A 6,000-nucleotide genomic window follows, 5' to 3' on the forward strand; every position below is an offset into this window, starting at 1 on the left:
GACAACTTTAGTGATTACAAGGTGGCCTACAAAGTTAAGGGCTCTATGAGTCCAATGCTTGCTGCGTTTCTCCAAATTGGATAGAATTTTCTCCCAATGAATTTTTTGCGAAGGTTTGTTAGTAAGAGGAACTCCTAAGTATCCAGAAGGAAGGTTACACCTCTTGAACATGAGGATTTTGGAGATATTTTTTTAGACTACAAGGTGAGTGTTGAAAAATAAAATAGAGTATTTGGTGAGATTTAGATCCATACCTGAGGCTTTGCTGAAACACTTGAGAATGGCTTTGAAGCCTTGAGCCTCTCGAATCATGGGGATGCCATGAAGCATAGTGTCATCAACAAACTACTGGTGGGTGGTGTAAGGGCAGGAGGGCAATGGATGAAGGCCTTGAATTAAGTTGTCCTCTTTTGCACTTTTGATAAGTCGGCTTAGCGCTTCCATTAATATAACAAACAGAAAGGGGGATAAGGGATTCCCTTTGACGAATACCTCTAGTTGGTGCGAATGGGGCTATGGGAGCTCCGTTTACTAGGATGGAGAATCTGGTAGACTTAATCAGGGCTAGAATCCATTTTATCCATCACTTAGCAAGCCAAGGGCCTCTATTATGGCCTCCAAGTAGCTCTAGCTAACTTTATCATAGGCTTTAGAAAGGTCTAGCTACATGAGCATGCCAGCTTTTTTCTGGGATTGAAGAGTATGAATCATCTCTTGAGCTAGCAGTATATTATCCATTATTTGTCGTCCCTCCACATAGCCCGATTGTTCTTCCGATATTATTCCAGGAAGAATTGGCTTTAGACTATTGGCTATGACTTTGGAGATAATACTATAAAGAAATTGCACAAGGCAATAAGGCGAAACTTCGAGGGAGTGTTTGCTTTCTCCTCTTTTGGTATAAGGGTTATGAAGGTTGAGTTGAGGGATTTGAGGATGGATGAGGATTACCGTGAATCCTCCACCACCTCCCAAACTTCCATATTAACTATCTCCCAACATGCTTTATAAAAATCGATGGTAAAGCCATCCGGTCCTGGAGCCTTACCATTGGGCATGTCTCGCACTGCTTCTTCCACTTCTTCCATGGTAATCTAGCGATTCAAAGATTTGTTTTTCTCTTTTGATATTATTTTGGGAATGGAGGTCATTACATCTCTTATAGCTTCCTCTCTGTTGATGTCCGGCTCCAAAGCAATCTAGCTAAAATGATTGATGAGAAGGGCTAAGATGTCCTGATGGGTTTGTACAGAGGCACCCTGTTCATTTTTCATCCTGACGATTTTATTTGCACATCTGCGATCAATGGCTGAGTGATGGAAGAATTTTGTATTCTTCTCTCCTTCTTTGAGCCACTGGATTCGAGATTTGTTCTTCCACAAGGTTTCCTCCTGGTGACATCTGGCTTGCCACTTCTGCATGGGCATCTGCTCTGTGTTTATAACTTCCTGGTTGATATTTCCCTGGAGCCACTCCTTATGAATTTTTTCTAGATGATTCTCCAGTAGTTTCTTATCTTTGAATATGTTGTCGAAGACCTCCTGGTTCCATGACTTTAATCTAGATTTGATATTTTTGAATCTTTGACCGGAGAATCCACAGTAAGAGAATTTTTACACCAACGTTTCAAATCCCAAATGGGATCCATCATCACAAACCACAGATCTCTGAAATCCTAGATTTGATATGTTTGAGTCTGGCTTAGAGTATGTACATCTTCGTTCCTATTGTTTCTAGTGGATCATTCCACCATTGTTTCATTTTTGAGATGAACTCCAGATGGCTGAGCCAAAACCTTTCAAATCTGAATGGTTTGTTCCTCGAGGTGTCAAGGATGGCCATGTTCATATATATAGGCCAATGGTCCGAACCTCCACATGGTAGAATATCTGAATCCACTGTGATTCCTTCAAGAAGAATGTTTTTTGTTACCAAGAATCTGTCAAGTCTAGAGGTGACTTTCCTTTCACCACCCCTTTTGTTGTTCCAAGTATAAGCTCCACTCCTGGGGATGATGTCAACAAGCTTCTCTGTTTTGATAAAATTATTGAAAGCTTCTGCATCCCGATTGAGCATCCTGATGCCTCCTTTCTTTTCTGTGAGCGAAGTGATCATATTAAAATCTCCTCCATAAATTGTTTTTGCTAGTGGATATCTTTGTTGCAGGTTGGGGAGACTTCTAAGCATTGTTAGTTTTTCCTCCAGTTTCTGAGGGCTGTACACATTAGTACAAAGATAAGTGTCTAAATTCCCAGTGATCTAGATTTCTATGGAAATGGCTAATCTAGATGCCTTCGTAGAGATAAGATGTATAACCTGAGGATTCCATAGAGTAGCTAAGCCACCCTCCATTATAATCCTTTCTACCTCTATGCATTCCATTCTTTTGCCAATTTTTTTACTTATTACTTTCATTATCTGATTAGAACATTTTATTTCTTGCAAAAATATCATATCAGGTTGTTCATTTATGACTTTTTTCCTTAATAGACGATGTTTCTTTTAGCTATTTAGCCCTCTAGGATTCCATGAAAGTATTTTCATAATTGACATATTTTTAGGAAGTAAGTGTGAAAGCCTCAAGGGCTTTCATCTTACCAGAGTTAAGAAGAATTTGACTGAGCTCTTGGATGGCCTCATTGTTTGTTCTCCTACCTTGTTTTTTCTGGTGCTTGGGATTGTTGGTGTTTTGATGCAGTCCTTGAGCTTTCACCCCTAGTCATTTTGTTGTTCCAAAGCTTCTTTTCTGCATATCCAATTGTATTTTTTCTCTTGCAAGGAATAATGAGTTTAGTCTGTTCACCTCCTCCTCAGGTATGTGTTCTATGCCTTTCTTCTTCCATTGTTCTACCATGTTCAATAGATCCATACCTTCTTGTTCAAGTATGTCGCTGAGATCCATGTCCTCTATACCCACTTCGCTGGTTATCATTTCTGAGTCTATTCTAGTCCTTCTGTTAGTATTGGAAAGTGAGGGATGTTACTTGAAGGGACGGGTTTGGGATCTTGTGTACTCTGTGTTGTATTGGTCTAGCTAACCTCTAGTGGATTTGCTCTTGATTGGCGTTCTCTGCTTCTGTTTCTTATTACAGCACCTCAAAGGCATTGCCTGTGCTCTTAATGGATGTGCTTGCTTTATGTTACTGTCTCCTATTGGCTCTCTGTCTACCATGAGGTCGGGTGAAAGCTTCCTTATTTTTCCCTGTGTTATCCTTGGGCATTTCCATTGTTTTGTTCATTGGGCATTCCCTAAATAAGTGTCCATGTTCATGCCATTTTCTACAACGAAATGGGATCTACTCATAGTCTATAGCTTGAAAGTAAAATTCACCCTATATTCCAACTAGAGACCTTCATGCAGAGCCCCTGAAACATCCATCTCGACACAGATTCTAGCGCAGGATGTATACCTCTTTTGTATTGTTGCCTCGGAAGCTTTAATGAAGGTACCTAACTTATTACTTATCTATTCCAGTGTCGCATGTCTCCAATAGTCATTTGGGAGAGAGAATAGGCATATCCAAACAGGCACCTGTTTGAAAGTTTCCTGTTCGGGTGCAAAGTTGGGCTTCGATGGTCTCATGTATAGTCCAGCTGAGGCGAAAAAATATGGTCCTCCATAGACGATGCGATCCTTGTCATCTAGATTTGTGAAAACCACCGTGAAGAAGCCTTTGTAGCCCAGGTGAAGCCTTACATCCCCTCTTGGCTTCCATTGTTGCTTGATCCATACGCATAGGGCTCATTCTGTTGACCAAAAACCCATAAAATTGCAGATCACCGCGTGTACTGCCATATGATCTGGATAAGCTTGTAGTTCCGGGTCAGAGATTATTACTCGAAGGTTTTCTGTGGTTTTAGGCTTGCAATGCCCTTGGTTCTCCTGCTTTCTGGCTCCCGTGTCTGTTCCTTCTTGATTTGTTTCAGACTGGTGTAGATCTTCAACGTTTCCTGTTATCTTGTCTTAAGATTCCTTTTCTTGTGGTCCCTGTTCAGGAACAGGGTTTTCCTTTTCTCTGCCTATTGTACTGTTGTTGTTACTTTTTTCCTTTCGCCTCTGAGTAGTCCTGGGCTCCTCACTTAGTTTCCATTTTTTGCTTGGTTCCTCCTTTCCTGTCTTCTCATATGCAGAGATCTGCACCCCATCCAGTGGGGTTTCTCCTTTTTGCATCATTTCCTGTTTGTACGATGGGGTCCCAATGGACCCCGTGTTTTTCATTTGTTGAATTAGGACCTGCCCTCTTCTGCGAAGTTCTACACCCCTAGCACTGTCCTCCTCCAGAGCTTGGTACTATGATCACAAGTTGCCCAGGTTTCCAGCAAGCCCTAGCCTCTCAATACCTAGTTCACAGAAACCTCTAAGAATCCTTGGTTAGTACAACTAGCCATGAGAGAAAAGAGAAGGGTGTTAGCCAAGGTCAGTAGTTGTCCCTTAAAGTTAGCAAGTCAGTCTCTTATGGCAGACTTGAACGTGTTTCCCCTAGGATCGTATGATGTCCTAATAGGCATGGATTTGTTGGAAGAACATTGGTCCGTCATTAACTATAAAACCAAAACTGTTAACTATATGCATGAATAAGGAAAGAGGCAAGAAATTCAGGGCATACTAAGACAACTAAAATTAAGACTAGCAATAACATCTCAATTAGAAAAATGTATCAAAAAAGGATGTCAAATTTATGCAATACATGTAGGATATGATAATTCAAAGGGAAAATTTGTTTCTTTAGAAAATATACCTATGGTGCAGAATTTTCTGGACGTGTTTCTTGAAGAAATTTTGGGACTTCCTCCAAAGAGGGACATAGATTTCACCATTGAGTTAATCTTGGGAGCTACCCTAGTATCCCGAGCTCCTTATCACATGAGTATACTAGAGTTAATAGAATTAAAAATCCAACTACATGACCTGCTTGATAAAAAATATATCTACCCAAGTGTATCACCTTCGGGAGCTTCAGTGCTTTTCGTTAAGAAGAAGGATGGAACCTTGTGAGTGTGCATGGATTACTGCTAGTTAAATAAATTGACCATCAAGAATAAATACCCCTTACCTTGTATAGATGAGTTGCCTGATCAGGTGAAAGGTGAGATGGTGTTTTCAAAGATCGACCTTCGTTGAGGTTACCATCAAATTACAATAAAGGAAGAAGATATAGAAAAGACAACCTTTAGAACTTGTTGTGGGCATTATGAGTTTGTAGTGTTGCCCTTCGAGCTAAATAACACTCCTGCGACCTTCATGTGCCTCATGAAGGGTATATTCCATCAGTGTTTAGATAAATTTGTGTTGTTTTTTATCGATGATATATTTATTTACTCTTGGAATATAGAAGAACATAAAGAACATCTTAGAATTGTTCTGCAAGTTTTAAGAGAACATCAATTCTACGCTAAGTACAAAAAATGTGATTTCTTTAAAGAACAAATTTAGTATCTAGGACCTGTCATTACCAAGGAAGGAATTATTGAGGACCCAAAGAAAATAAAAAATATAATGGAGTGGTCACTACTAAAAGACGTGGCTGGTATAAGATAATTTATGGGTCTAGCCAGATACTATAGGCGATTTGTCGAAGGATTTTCTAGGGTGGCTTATCCTATTACCTCTTTGCAAAATAAAGGAAAAACTTTTATGTGGATCATGGATTGTTAAAGGAGTTTTGATCAGCTCAAACATTTACTAACCACCGCACCCATTTTGAGCATTGCAAATCTGAATAAAGATTATGTAGTATGTACGGATGCATGCAATGAAGGGGTAGGTGGCATACTAATGCAGGAGGGCATAGTTATTGCCTATGAGTCTAGGAAGCTTAAGGAGCACGAGAAAAAATATTCATCCTATGACTTAGAGCTAATAACAATCATTCACGCATTAAATATGTGGCAACATGACTCGATGGGTAAGAAATTTGTATTGATGATTGATCATCATATTTTAAATAATTATTTTAAGCAGCTCACTCTGAATGCTAGGCAAGCTCCTTAGGTCGAATT

The sequence above is a fragment of the Pinus tabuliformis genome, chromosome 2_1 (genome assembly GCF_031772625.1).
Source record: "Pinus tabuliformis cultivar Carrire ecotype Pingquan chromosome 2_1, CPIR1, whole genome shotgun sequence".
Lineage (NCBI taxonomy): Eukaryota > Viridiplantae > Streptophyta > Pinopsida > Pinales > Pinaceae > Pinus > Pinus tabuliformis.